General features: G+C 37.2%; 1 protein-coding gene across 8 annotated transcripts in view; it reads right to left on the reverse strand.

Annotated features, from left to right (window-relative positions):
• Window positions 1–16,419, reverse strand: part of MAP2 (microtubule associated protein 2) — a 145,940-nt gene that overhangs the window by 105,251 nt on the left and 24,270 nt on the right. The window lies entirely within an intron of this gene.

Raw genomic sequence — 16,419 nt, forward strand, 5'->3', positions numbered from 1 at the left:
TAACTGTTGCAGATTTTTTCTTATTTTTTAGCTTCACTCCAGTGAAGCTTTTAAAAAGAAAAAATAATATTTTAAATTGTTTTCAGCTAATAAATAGTAGGCAATTGTATTCTCTCCCAAGAGAATATATTTGTCCTGGTAAATTGTTAATTACATTCAGTAAGCTTTAAAGCACTGGGCCTCTAGCCCAGTCTGCACTGATTCTCTACAGCACAGGATGGAAGGGAATTTTTTAACAACTAATTACATTTTCTGTCTAGAGTACTAAACTTATTTTGACATTCAGAATCCTAACAGTCATTCTGGATTAGTAGTTCTGCTTAGAAATTCCACTAGAACAATACAAAGTATTTCTTACTGAAATAAACACAATTACTAGAAGGCACTAGCTTTGTTTTGTACCTTATAAGCCATTCAGGTGTACTCGCCCTCAATATATGAGTGTATTAAATGAAAGGGGCAGAGCTGAGCCTCATTTTTAAGTCCTGCTCTCTTACAATAGATGTCTAAATCTACACATCACTATGTGTCTCCACCAAGGACTGTGCGATTTTCACATCTGGTAAAACAGACCCCATCCTGTTCTCAAGGAAGATGTTGCTCTACTAGTAAGGAGACCTAAGAGTTAAACTGAGAGCTATTAATTCTTCTTCAAGACCCAGAAGGAAAGGCAAACTTGGAAAGACATAAAGCAGGTGCCTCAGTTCTTCTCTGTGACGCTTCAAAGAAAAATGTGTATATGGATATGAGCAGACAAGGTTTTGATTCAAAAGTGACAAACACTGACTGGGCCAGGACCTGTATTAAGTGCTTTTACATGTATTAGCTTACCTAATCTGTGAGCATCCACATACAATGTACAGTAGCAAACAAATCTATTAACACATATTAAAGATAGAAAGGCTTAACATTTAAAAAAAATAAAGAAAATTCTGCAGGCAAGAAGAAACACAGTAGAATTTTCCATTCCCTCAAATAACTTGATAGATATTTTAGGGAAAAAAAATTTGACTACCCAGACCTCTGTACACAGCTATTTTTTCCTTTAGTCCAGCTCAGTCGTTCTCAAATTTGGAATATATATAACATTATTATACAGAGTGCTATACACAATAACAAGACTCTATAATATAGAGTTCTATGCACAATAACAAGACTAAAGAACTTTTCTTTTTGCAAATGCTCGATGACTTTTGTTGAATTGTTAATGATTTCAATAACTGGAAACAACATCAATAAATTAGTTAAATAAATGACAATACATTTGAAGACTAGAATATTTTGCAGCTTTTAAACAGTATCAACTAGCGTTATGAGTACTGGTATGAAAAGATAACCAAAACATAAAACAAATGTTTAAACAGAACGTAAAGTGAAAATAGCAAGTTGGAGAATGCTATACATATAGTAAGACTAAAGAATTTTTAAGGGTAGTTTTGATCAAAAGCAAATTAAACCTCACAAGTTGATTTTAGAACAAAAAGAAAATGGTAAATCAGCTCTGGACCTTGTTCAGAAAGAAAGTTTTTGGGTAATTAATCAATGAATACTGAATAAAATATCATCCTTTATTTCTTCTTTAAGTTCCTTCTTTTCCTTAAATTCTTTAACATGCATAGTTTTTTCACTTCATCTTCATGATTTTCAAATTAATGTGCACACACATGTGTGTGTGCAAGTACAAAATTATATATGTGTGCATGTATACTTTACTCTAGTAAAAATAAGAAAAATAGGAATTCTCTAAGAACAGGGGTCAGCTAATTATGGCCAATGGACCCAGTCCATCCTGATGCTGCCTGTTTTTCCAAATATAGTGTTCTGGGCACACAGCCACATCCATTCATTTCCTTGTTGTCTATGGCTGCATTCATGCTCCACTGCCAGAGCGGAGTAGTTGTGACAGAGACCGTGTGGTCCTTTATATATTTACGTATCACCCCAAATATTTACTATCTGGCCCTTTATAGAAAATGTTTGTTTACACCTGCTATCAAGGAACATGTTCGTCATTTGAGTAACACTAAAAACAATATTGAAAAATAATCCCCTGTCTTTTAAAGTTTTTCCAAAATTTAACTCAACAGTTATATATGAATGAGAGAAATTCCAATCTTAAACACTTAAAAACTAATTTAATTCCAACAGAACTGGAGAATTATGGGCCAAAGGATGAGATGATTATTTGAAAGTTGACCGTGCCCTGCCCAATACCTATTAGTCATAAAAATAATACCCCATTTACCCATCATCCAGACTTTTGTGTGGTTTTTTTGTTTGTTATAAAATTAAAATGACTATCTTTTTTCTAGGCTTTATTTTATGAGAAAAAGATAAATGCCATCTGGGAATTATTATTATTATTTTTTTTAGTTAATTGTTTATTTGTTTTATTTTGGGCTATTTTGGGTCTTCATTGCTGCGCACAGGCTTTCTCTGATTGTGTTGAGCAGGGGCTACTCTTCGTTGCAGTGTGTGGGCTTCTCATTGTGGTGGCTTCTCTTGTTGCGGAGCACGGGATCTAGGCACGCAGGCTTCAGTAGTCGTGGCACACAGTCTCGGTAGTTGTGGCTCACGGGCTCTGGAGCACAGGCTCAGTAGTTGTGGCACACAGACTTAGTTGTTCCACAGCATGTGGGATCTTCCCGGACCAGGGCTCGAACCCATGTCCCCTGCATTGGCAGGAGGATTCTTGACCACTGCACCACCAGGGAAGTCCCTGGGAATTATTTTTAAAAAGGAACTTATGGCCTATTCCATAAGGCACATAAAATCGAATAGTCATTTTAAATTAACACAGTGCAGTTAGAGGTGATCATTTTTATTCCATACCAAAAGGTTTACATTAACACAGTTTTTGTTAAGAATATTATTTGGCACAGTTTTAGTATTTGATATATTATATAGATGGGCTGCAACACCCCTAAAATAATATTAGCAAACACTTACACAGCACTTATTATGTGCCAGACAATGTTCCAAGCACTTCATATACATTAATTCACTTATTCCTCACAATCACCCTCTAAGGAGGCAACTGTTGTTATCCCCATTTTACAGATGAGAAAACTGAGATCAAGAGACTTTAAATGCCCTTCCCAGCATGACACAGCTAGAAAACAGTCAAGCCTTGCAGCCTTTATAGACCCTGAGAGTTGGTTTTAGATCTTCAACTCTGGTTAACGACAAGTTCAGACATAAAGGCTTTGTGGCTTCTCTGAGAAGTGGTATTTCACCAATGAAAATTGCAGTTTACTGGAAATACTTAGCACATCTATTATTCAGTATATTCAGCTTCTTGAACAAATTGAAATTTACTCAGCTGCTCCATTATTTCTGTCAGGTTTGCTTATGCCACTTTCCAGAGCTTCTTAGAGCTGGGTCTGAACATTGTCAAGAATCATGACTGACACCTGACAAAATCAACTGGTCGACAATGATATTTAAGGGCTGCCTACCCATGATAGAGAACAGGATGTGCACTGGCATCACAAAGTAAGATGTGAATCATTTAAGGAGGAACCCAAGACAAACACTTGTTCAGCTATAAACAAAATCAGCTTTTATCAGCTGGTTACTCAGATAAATAGGACATGCAGTCCATGCACTTAGGCTGCATATAATCCATGTTTGGCTGTGGTATATTTATATGCAAGTTATGTGACACCTATAGGGTTGACGTTAGAATGATAAATTCATGCAGACTTTCAGAATCTCGTAAAGAAAATATTGCCAAGGCGTGGTTTTCCCAACTGATATAAGAACCCAAGTTTCATTAAGCAACAAAGTAATGATGAAACCTTTCCTGGATTGCCAGACCAGGATATACTTTTCATTAACCTTTGAAATACATTCTAGCATTAAGTATCATTTGGTTATTTTTCACATTTCGACAGACTTTGTTAGGTAACCTAAAAGCTGAGATGCTTGAAGTTGCTGGATAATCCTGAATAGCATTTCTGCCGGCTAAGCTTAACCTCATTGGCTAGCGTTAGCCTACTCGGTTAGCTCTCAAATAAACAATATTAACATCATTCTCCACCTCTATCAATCTGCTTTATGAGGTTTTGAACAGTTCATGTAATTCAGTGCACTTGTCCAGGATAACAAGATTTCAACTAAATTGCCAATACCGCTGGGAAAATATCCACAATCCAAGCAGTCTTGAAATAGGAGAACAGCTACCAACATAAACCATTTAGTCGAACATACTACTAAACCATTTCTATTCCCTGAAGGTTCAGAAGCAGTTCATTAGCACAGGTTATTTGTGGGTAGCTGAAAGTCACAGTGAACCAAACTGATAGTTGGACAGATCAGAGAAAAGATCTTCCTTTCTTAGCGCTTTTGCCAAAGTTCTTTTAGGAGAACATTATGTTTCTTGCAAAGGAAACATGCTTAAAAATATACACTGGAAAGAACTAAGGACAGTTAACACAAGTCCTATTCAGAACATACGGTCTCCAGTTGACCAGAGAATCTAGGTAAGATAGACAGTAAGAATTTCCCCTTTTAATCCCCAAACCTGCTACTCCAGGCTATCGCCAAGGACTAGCTGACTGCATGAAGGTGACAATAGAAATTATCTAGTCTTGTCCAAAGAATCTCAACATAATTCAGGGCAGTAAAAATAGGCTACAAATAGGTGAAGGGTAAAGGACTGGATTAGTCAGAAAAGTCAGTCAAGTTTCTGAGTCTTCACAAAATAAAGGTTTATATGCTGTTCATACAAATCCTGATGTGAGTAGGGTAACTCTCCTGGTGGAGACCCAGTAATCTGACTGTATTCTTCTCATTGCTCAACTAACTCATGGCCTCAAGATTGCTGCAGCAGGAAAGGAAGCCATCTGGAGGGCTGTGCATTGGTTCCTCCATGCTTTAACATGGAAGGGACACACCTCACTGCCTCTCACAGCCTCCTGGACTGAACCAACAACACGGCTCTGCCTCAGTGCAAGGTGCTGAGAAACAGGGAAGACACATGGAGGTTTGCTGAGCAGTACAAGTCTCCATTGCATGAGGGACAAGGCATGATGAGATGCCCAGTGGCTGTTTTAGGGCCCTGTTTAGATTCCTTCCTTGAGAAGTGTTGAAAAGAAATAATGCTCAGTGAGATCAGCTAAAAACTTGTTTTGCTAAATTAACACATGCTGACTCTGTGTGTGTGTGTGTGTGTGTCTATAAATAAATAAATAGATAGATAGATAAATAAATAAGTAAATATTTTATTTTCTTAACATGAATTGGCACTGCAATATAGACAACCTTGGGGAGCAAGAGGCCACCTGCCAGTGTTTTCACTTGCTGATGTATTGCACTGATGTTTTCTGCTCAGAATCAGATACAGCTGAAGAACTAACTAACTTCTTTGCTTGACAGAAAGCCATCTGTTCATTTGTTTCTAATTTTTATACAAACACTAACCGTTTTAAAAATGGTAGAATAAGTTAATGCAGACGCTCAGGTTCATGAGGTGTAAGGGAAGGGACTGGGTGGGGAGGGGCACAAAAGGAAACAAGGCTGCCACGAAAATTATCGTGCCAGATGTCACATAATGATTTTACTCTCATGTTCAAAACTTTTCTGTCAAAGTGATAAAGACTAAGTTTCTTGGCCTGGCCTCAAGGGCTTCCATACTGTGACTATACTCTACTTTTTCAAGTTTATCCCCAACTTTCTACCATCACAAGCGCTCACAGGCTTCTTAGACTAGTTATTTTGTAGACCTATTAATTGCCCTTTTCTTTGCAGCTTCATATTTTTCTTCCCTTCTACAAAGTCCTCTTCTTTTTCTTTTCCGTGTCTTCTTGCCTCCCTGCCTCCCTCTCTTCTCTCCCTTCCTTACGCCCTCTAGGTTTGGCAACACCTTGTGGAACTGAAGCCCTCTTCTCTAAGATCCACCCCCACCCTCCCATCACCTCCAAGAATGCCCACTGCTGCCTGGTTCTTGTTTTTATCACTTATTTGGCATTCATATGAACTACTTTGTGTTGTTACTTAAGCTTATTGAAATGGAAACAAGTTCACATCCCCACCCTTTTTTCTGCTTTATTTCAATTCTAGAAGTCATTGGTTTCTATCAAATATATGAATTTTTTTTCATAGTACTTTGAGTTCAAAACAAATATAAATGAAGGACAAAAAATATTAAGCCATATAAGAATATACAATGCACTTCAAGTAAGGCTGCCATATTATTAAATTGTATTAGCAATTTACACTTCTATTTCCTTACACCACCAGCAGCACTGTGTACTATTAATTTGTTTAATGTCTACCCCCCCTCGCCTCAACTAATCTGTAAGCTCTAGATGGCCAGGGGCCATTTTCTTTTGTATGTACTCTCCTTTGTATTACTGCACTCCCTGGCTGGGAGCAAGTACTTAATAACTATTCATCAAATGAATGAAAAATTGAAGTATGTACTCCCGAAATGGAAAAGTATGCTGATACTTTAATTGTGAGTATATGAACTCCTCTGTTTCAAGCAGTGAAATCTCCTTATCTACCTGGCTTACTGTTTTCCTGATTTGAAAGTGGGTTCAATGAATGAAAGAATGATAGCAGTTTATTTCCCTAAACATTCTGGTTAGAACTTGGTTAAATTAGATCTTTGAAATAAAAATAACACAAACTTTAGATATGAAAGCTGTTTTGCAACCCTGGCCTATCACCTACTGGCTGTGGAATACTGGGCAGAACTTCTGACTTTTTGGATCCTCAGTTTTATCATCAGTAAAATAGAGATTATCCATGCTATTTCCCTTACAGAGCTGCTGCAAGAATTAAATAAAATCATCTGTAGAAAAGTGCTCTGACAATTGTGGGAAATTGTGATGTGTCAATATCAGTCTTCAAATAGTAGTTCTTCACCACTTAGCACAACGACATACACTTGCGAAGAGATTATGTATTAACTTGAGCAAACCTCATGCCAATCCAAGATTTCTTAGTTTCAACTCTTCTCTTTACTTTTGCTCAGCTGCCAAATCCCTTTTATAAGTTCTTAGGACACAGGATGTCTTTGGGAAGGACTGTGTCAGATAAAGAAAGAATCTCATTCACTAATAGCCCCAAGCTCACCTGCTGGGAGCCATCTGTCAACCTGCAGCAGCGTATAGAGGTTTCACCAGGAAGGCATTTGGCTGAACCCGGGTGACAGAGCACCAGGCTATTTTTGAGGTCACAGTGAGCACCAAAATTCCAGCTGTGGCCTAAAGAAATAAGAATTCAGCCCACTGGTGATGTTCTTTGCCTGAGCTTCTGCACTCTCTGAGGATGACATTCTTGACTGCTGTTATCATTTTAAAAGGCATGCATTTAGAAAAGAAGACTTCCACCAGAGAGAGGAAAATACATGCTGTGCTAATAGTCATCTGACCAGAAAAATAAAATTCTGGCAAATCTACTTTTCATCCGAAGAGCTGAAAGCTCTGGAAGCAGAGGGATTTCATCAACTTACTGGAGTGTTGGGGAGGAGTTTACAATTAAGGGTGATCTCCAGCTGATTCAGGTCCTTCATCTTTTGCTGCATATTGTTCAAGAGGCAACCTGGAATAACTTAATTAGCACAGTGGGGACTAAGTTGCCACCCACCCCTCCCCCTTCTGTAATGCTAATTTGAAATATCTTCTTTTCCTCCTCAAGTTACTTTCTTAACAGTGGCAGCCAACATTTTATTACTAAAGAAATTGCCAGTAATGACCTATTTTAAAAAGTGAAGATTTCTTAATGGAATGAGAATATTACTTGCTTGCTGAGAGAATGTATCAAAATAAAAGCTAGCCTTGAAAGGTACTGAATCTGTTATATTAGCACTCCAAGGTGTTCTGGAAATTCTATAACAATATTTATGCATGCATGATATGTCCCATCAATAATCTTAAAAATATTAAAACACACAAGGATAAATCATTAAGATTTCACCAAACAAAAGGGGAGGACTTGGCATGGAGATGCTATTAAAAAAAAAAAAAAAAAAAGAGTTTCGGGGCTTCCCTGGTGGCGCAGTGGTTAGGAATCCTCCTGCCAATGCAGGGGACATGGGTTCAAGCCCTGGTCCGGGAAGATCCCACATGCCGCGGAGCAACGAAGCCCGTGTGACCCAACTACTGAGCCTGTGCTCTAGAGCCCGCGAGCCACAACTACTAAGCCCGCGTGCCACACCTACCAAAGCCCAGGCGCCTAGAGCCTGTGCTCTGCAACAAGAGAAGCCACTGCAATGAGAAGCCCGCGCACCGCAACAAAGAGTAGCCCCCACTTGCTGCAGCTAGAGAAAGCCCGCATGCAGCAACGAAGACCCAATGTAGCCAAAAATAAATAAATATATTTTTTTAAAAAAGAGTTTGCCTCCCTGTAAATAGGAGGCAAAGGAGTAGGCAGAACATCTGCTGGGGAGCTCTTTAAAGCGTTTTCTCCCCCTCTTCTATTATTCTGTCAGTGGCTCCTCTTCTATTATTCTGTTGGTGGCCATGTAATTTCCCTCCTTTCTGCTCTTTTCAGGAGGGTGTTCTATTATTATGCTTTATTTAACTGGCTTAGATTTAAGTAAATAAATAGACACCACTGAGTTGAAGGGCAGTTGGAATGGAGGGAAGAGGAGAGCAGAAATTCAACACAGGAGGAGGGGCACAGAGAGATAGGGACTGCAGGACTGGAGCCAGATAGCAGAGAACCCAAGCACTGCATGTTAGTGAAAGGCTTTTATCTAAAGCTCCTAGTGGCCACTTACCATTTATAATCAAGCCATATGTGTCTGATTTATACAGAAACATATGAAAATAAGATTAAAGTCTAAGCATTAAAAAAACCCAGCAAGTGAGCCAATGAGATTGCAAATATTCCAGCTGCTCTAATTACTGTTGTTCCAAAGGAAATGTGAGGGCTGCTGATGCCTTGCTTGGGTTCCCCTGGGACCACATCAGCCACCTTTGGTATTTGCAGGCACAGAAGTTTGCTTCAGAGGTAAGGTTTTACCCTCATACTCTGAGAGTGGTTTTTAGAGCTACTCTACGCCAACGAAGAGGCAACAGTCTTTAAACAAAATTATTGCAACTTTAAAGGTGTATAACTGGATCACTTTGCCGTATACCTGAAACTAACACAACACTGTTAATCAACTATACTCCGATATAAAATAAAATTTTTTAAAATTTATTATCTTTTTAAAATTGTGGCTTCCCATAAGTACACTAAAAAGTCTTGGAGTCTTAGGGTGGTCTAACTCCACGTGCCAGCCTACTCTCCCCCCAATCCCACTGACCACCCCCATCTCTCAGGATCTTCCCAACACAGTGAAGTCCAGCAGCCTGTCCTGTGAGTGCCCCCTGCACCTAGTGACTGGCATTATGTCATCTTTAGCAGAGGCTTGACTTCAAAGACTTTAGAAGTACCTTCTCAGTGAAGGAGCCCAGATCCTACAGGACAGTGGTTTTGTTTGTTTAATTTATTAATGATTTTACTTTTCCCGTCTCACATCCATCCTATTTTTAATGTAATGACAAGCTGAAAGTCATTCAGCTAAAAGAAAATTCATGCAGCTAAAGAAAAACAACAAAAAAATAAAAACAGATAAAAAAGAGACTGGAAGCCATTTGTGACCTTCTCACATTTTGGATGCTCTATCTGGTTAGCACGAACTTGAAATTTTCGCCAGGCACAGCAAGTCTGCTCCAAGCTCTCCACTGGTTCTTTGGAGATTTCCTAGTGACCACAGAGGGGGATTAGGCCCTGATCTAATGGAAGGTAATCTTACCAACAGCCTCCAGAAATTCACTGAAAGCCACTATAGTAGAGCACAGACATGAAGGAGTGAGGACTCATTAGATCCAGATATAACTTTAAAATAATACTAAAATCTGGAACACAGATTTCTACTAAATTGTTTGTAAGAAAATACATATACCTCCACTGCAGGAACAAAAGATACAGAACTTTAAGCGTCAGAAGGAAGTTATAAGCTTCGCTGTCCTCAAGATTCCCTCGGAAACTTGTTCCAATGTGATTTTATGCCTTACAGGAGCCCATGCACAATCACAAAAGGCCCTTCACTTCTCACCATGTTCTTGAATCTTATATTGACTGAGTGTAGCATCACCTAACAGTTTCTAAAGTTTCAGTGTAAATATAAATGTGTATTTAATAGTTCTCTCATTCATTTAACTACTTGCTATAGGTGGCCCCTGAACGGCAAAGTTTCCAGTGGGGACCATAAGGAAGAGCATTTATGCCATTATATGGCTGGTGATAAGCCCAGTCATAACAGCCCCAGGTGAAATTTCTGGTTTCCAGTTTCCCAGAGAATTCGTTTTGAACATTATACAAACCAACAGTCATTTCTCTTAAATAATTAATTAAATAATTAAAATTATTTTCACCCCAAAGAAATAGTCTGTGAAGGTATCTTCAAATAAATCACTGTCATTGTAAGAGAACCTCCTTAAAAGTCACATTAAATTTTTTAATCTGATGATTTCATAATGGAAATGCCAACATTTTAAAAATTACAACTGAAATAATAATTAGAAAATTTGTTTTTTGTCACTGTCAAAATGTCAAGAATTGATTAAATTATATTTATTAGATTAGCAAAGAGATTTGAACTCTTCTCAAGTAAAAGCCTATAAAATAGATGATTGTGAGGATTTTAAAAATTTGAGTAATTTAAGTATTAATGCCCAATGAAGGTGTTGAATGAAATAAAGCATACGTCAAGTGATACAGCACACACATATCACTGATTTATCAACCTTAGGCAAAAATCTGATAAAAGCTCATGTTTTAAAGAAGCCCCACAGACCTCTCTTCCAGCACCTTTACTGGGTTACACAGAGCTTTCTTCCTTTTTTTTTTTTTTTTTGTTCGATGGTGATACATGCTGGTAGATTTTAAGGTCACTTTGCATAATGTAGGGCTTGCTTTTCCTGTATATTTCCTGCTTGTTAAATTGTTACAACTGGAAGCAATTTTCTTATATTCACACTATTCCTGCCTATAAAGTGTTACCTCTGGAAGCTTCTTTTAGACATGTGTCAGCCAGTTGTACTTAGCAAAAGAGGCTCATGTGTTATACTTTGTTTATTACAAATCTGCAATTTTGTTGATGACCGTGGACTTCAGTGGATGTTGACTAGGGTTGTGAGACTCATATATAACTCCATTCATTTTCTTTTTTCTGGATACTTCTTGCAGTGGGTCACTAGTATAGCAGTTACAGCAAGAGGCTACTTGACAGAGTGGTAAAAAAGGCTTTGGAGCCTGCAAGACCCCTATGTAGCAAGTTATTTAATTTCTTCATCTATATATTGTGGATAATAATATCTACTTTCCTGCAGAATGGTTTTAAGAACTAGCGGTAGGTTAGGGAAAGTTTCTGATACATATTCAGTGTTTGTTACATGGTAGTAGTATTGGGTACTAGTACCATTACTACTATACTTAATGAATTGGGTAAGGCTGGTTTATCAAAACACTGAACAGAGAAAGGGTATTGCTACTTACTATGTTTTTTAGCACTTTAAAAACATGGGTAGACATCACAGTCACCTGAGATCCTGGTTAAAAATTCAGATTCTTGGCTTCCATTCTAGGGATTCTGACTCCAGAGGTCTGGAGTGGGTCCAGGAATCTATATCCCCTCACAAGTGCTCAGTATGATCCCTAGGAGGGTGATCTGGGGATCACAATTTGAGAATAACTGCTATATAATAGAGAATTAATCCTATTGGTATAATCATGATTATTTTGACTGTCACTATATCAGTTTTTAAAAAATAAGAATATTGTTCTCAAGATATTAGCTTAGTTTAAATGTTGCTGTTATTGTTGTTTTTTTAACTGTACAGGCTTTAACTTCTATAAGGGATACAAAATAAGCCCCAATATTTTTTCCTAATAATTTATGGATTGTTTCTCTTGTTAAAAAGCCTGATTTTTAGCTTTTTGTGCATGATAGACTCTAAAATTTAATGAAAGCTTTGGAGTCACACCCATGTAGGCATGCCCTTTATTGGTATAAAGGCTTCCTGGGTCCCATTCATATACTTCCTGGGAGGCAATGGACCCCAAGTTAAAAGTATTTAGGCTAAAGAATTTGGTATTAACCATTTGTTGTTTAGAGAACTATTTCTGTACTCTTTTGATTTTACAGGTCTAAAACATGGTTATTGTGCAATGGAAAAATAAATGTGGCCTTTAAATATCTATTTATTCCCTCTCAAATAGCTTTGATTGCTTATCCTGTAGGAGGATTGGAAAGAATAGTTCTTTACAAAATTGAATTGGAAAATTCTAATAAGGAGGCTGTTCATTCTGTGAAAAGAACACAAGTTTCTACTTTGGATAACAAGGAATTCGATAAAAGCAAACTTTAAATGCTACCACATTAAATTCTACCACAAGTTTTGGCAAAGCAGATATGTATTACCCAGCAAGTTTGATAGTTTGTAATGTAACTAAGCCCTAGGAGAGAAATGTAGGCAATGCCCAGTTTCTTTTTGCTTGCATTCCCCGGGGGATTAAAATACTTCAATGGTCCAGTGCTCTTAGGAAAAAGACCAAAACCATTTCCTTGTCTTGGAATACCTGGCTTTATTTATCGCTCCAGCCTCATTTTATACCTTGCTCCCCTTCCCCTCAGTTCTCCTGTTACACTGGCCTCCTGGCATCCCCCCCTTATATGCCATGCTCCTATAGCCACAAGGCCTTTGCATGTGCTTTTGCTCCACTTGGAATGCTCTTTTCTGCCCTCTTTGCCTACTTAATTATCACTTACTCAAAGATCATAGCTAAATTATCCTCCCTGACAAGGTCAATTCATGAATCTCTTCTACACAGCCCTCATCATATTTCTAATTTTGCATTTATTTATGATTATTTGATTATAAGCTTATTCCCCACTAGACTGTAAGCTTCATAAGGACAAGGACCATAACTGTTTTTGCTACCCAGACTGTAAGGACTTGGGGCTCTCAGACTATTAACTATATGGAAGAATGAATAAAAGAATGAATGAATGCTTGCATCATATTGTATCAACCTAGCATCTAAACTAATAAGAAACAATAAGTATCTAGATAAAGGTCTAGGAGTACCTCTTCGAGCTTCAGTTTCACGTGCATAAAAGGAGAGCATTTGAGTAAATAATCACTGGGTTCCTTTTCAGTTTTAAAAATCAGTGATTTAACAACCAAATCTTCATCAACTGATGAACTAATTAACAAAACGAGGCAGATCCATTTGGTGGAATATTATTCAGTCAGGAAAAGCAATAAGTACTGATACTTGCTACATCATGAATGACCCCTGGAAATATTATGCTGAGTAAAAGAAGCCTCTCACAAAAGACTATACTGTATTACTTTATTTATATGAAATGTCCAGAAGAAGAGGCAAATCCACAGAGAGAGAAACTAGATTAGCAATTGCCAAGAGTACATGGGAGGTAGAAATGGGGAGTGACTGCTAATAGGTATGGGGTTTCTATGGGGGTGATGAAAATGTTCTAAAATTAGATAGTAGAGATGATTACATAACTCTGAATATACTAAAATCACTGAATTGTGTATTTAAAAGGCTGGATTTTATATGTGAATTATGTCTCAATATAGCTATTATTAAAAAATCAATGACCCAGTGGCTACATTAATTCATAGCTTTAATATTAAAATCCAAAATAATTCAGTAAATATTAATTTTTTAAAAGATTTGTTTTCGAAGAGTTAAGCCTATCTTCCCATAATAGAACAAAACATTCAGAATATCCATTCTGAATATTTCTTCATTTGTTACTATATATTAGACACTGAATTATACCCCCTCTACTTAGACCTTATCAAAAAATGCATGAAACATCCTCACTGATTTCAAGGAGCTTATATAATCATATCTGGGATGGTAATTAACTATAACACAAAACACTGGATTGAGAGTTTTGTACAGAAGAAAAAGTACAAATCAGGGATTATGCTGAGCCAAAGGAAAGATTATACTGAATTCCAATTATTCAGGAGAGCCTGGTATTTCAGATGAGCTTTATAAAGTTACATATGATTTGGGCAAGCAGAGGATGAGGGATAGAAGAAGAAACTGAGAAAATAGCAGAAGCAAAAGAATAGAAGCAGAAGAGAATGAGGAAAGTAGTTCTCATTAGAACTACAAGTGATTGGTGACACAAGGAATTTGGGGAGATAGAATGGGAAATATAGGCTGGGGCCATATGACAGGGAGCTTGGAATCCTAGTTGGAAGACTGTATATCTATTCTGTAGTAATAGGGTTTTAACTGGAGCTTTTAGGTAAAATATCATAAATTAGTTGTGTTTTAGGAAGATTAATCTTGAACTGAAATGGATGAGTTCATCAACCATGTGTGGAACGAGTGTCTTGGAATGGACCAACAGTCTTGGGATAGACCAATGGTAGGGTGGCAGGGTGAGGAAAGCTAGTAAAGACAATAATGAAGGAATAAGACAAATCAACATTGCAGAATCTAATGAAAAAAGATTTCAAGGAGAAATGGATGGCCATGAATAATATATTTTATGTACATGTACAGTATTTAATCTTTAACAGTCTTCTGATGTATTATAACCTGTCTGAGGTCTCACCGTCAGTTGTGTGTGGCACAACAGTCTTGACACAACAGTCTGTTGTGTCTGTTGTCTGTTGTCTTGACACAACAGTCAAGACTGAAATCAAGTTTTCAGTATTCTTTTCGCGGTATCATTGCTGCGACAAAGAGAAGTCATTCAGCATAAAGGCTAAGAGGCAACCATTCAGTATTTTAATAAGATTCAGGGGATCTCTCAAAAAGTGTTTCACCAAGCAGTAGGGTGAGGAAAAGAACCATTTAGCAAAACGCTAAGAAGAGAATGGGACAGATAAACGAGGCAGTAAGTAGAGCGGCCATGTTACAGGAGTTTGGATAGCAGAGGGAATGAGAAGATGGCAGCTAGAAATATTAGCAGGTTTAAGCAGTACACTTTTAGTCTGGGACTTGCAGAATAAGGATTCTGGAGGATTCTGGAGTAAAAAGGTACCAGACTAGTCAGGATCCAGCGATGGAGCACATCCACAGGAGTAAGGCTGCCATATGATATTACATTGAAGACAACTGAAAGGGAGGGAATAATTTACCTTATTTCCAAAATCTGTTTGATATGGACTACTGACCCTGATATCAAATTTTATATTTTCTCTTCATTAATTCATCTTAGTCAATGGTACAGTTGTTTCTCCTTGTATTTAACTATATCTCTTAGGACAGTGGAAGGAAAAAAATTAAATATTCAGACATCCCTCAACTTTTGACAACATTTTAAATGTTAAATTGGATCCAATGTCCAACTCTATTTGCAAGTGGAATGCCACCTACTGGAAATGTGTCTTGAATATGTATACTATAACACAAAAAGTGTTGGAGATTAGATGAGTTTTGTTATCATTTCATTATACTAACTGGCAGATGCTATTAGTTTTTCTGATCATTAAAAATAGAACAACTTCAAAATACATTTAAGGTTAACACATATTTCTGCTGGAGTTTAACAGGAACACAACAGCAAACGATACATTTAATGTCATTAATGCTATAAGTTAACTGTGGAGTCCTCTTAAAATAAAAATATCAGTCCTGCTTTACCACATGTCATTTGCGTCTCTTAAGCATTTGACTACCTGCTGTGGTTATTGTTTCTTTAAATGACAATTTAATTATGGGGTTACTCAGCTTCAGAAAGGAGCCTCATAGATGCAAAAATAAATGACTCATAGACATGATCTCAACTATCAAATGTCAATGATTTATTAGATTCAAAATGATGTCATCAAAAGAATGATTTGTACTGATTTTTCTATAGCTTCCCTATATGCCCAACTTAATAGAGATGGATGCCAATTAGTTTCTGATTACAGTGGGTCCACAACGTGAATCTACTATATTTTTAACACCTTTTCAATTTCCTTATTCTTTCTTCACATGTTACTACAAAGAGGAAACCTGCCCTTTAACTGTGCCTGAAAACAAAATATGTGTAATCATGGCTGGCAACTCTATTTCTTTCTTTCTCTCTCTCTCTTTTTTTTTTTTTCTTTTTTAACCCTTGGACATATATTTAGAAACAGTTTTCAAGTAAGTTTTCTGAAAAAGCCAGAAATCAGAAAGACTGAATAACATTACTAATGGCCCTCTGTTGTGGTGTTAAGCAAATGGATACTTTCTCAAAGAAAAGCCTTGATACATGATTTTAAGTGAGGAAGACTATTTTCCAAATTTGGAAAACTTCTTTTCAATTTGATTCTTTCATCATAGCATGAACATAGGTCACGGACTAATGAACTGACCATTTATAAAATGAGTATGCACACGAACAGCCATCTGTTCTCTGTTTAACACTAGCTTCTATCCCTTCTCAAAAGGTCA

This window comes from Delphinus delphis, chromosome 7 (genome assembly GCF_949987515.2).
Source record: "Delphinus delphis chromosome 7, mDelDel1.2, whole genome shotgun sequence".
Taxonomy (NCBI): Eukaryota; Metazoa; Chordata; class Mammalia; order Artiodactyla; family Delphinidae; genus Delphinus; species Delphinus delphis.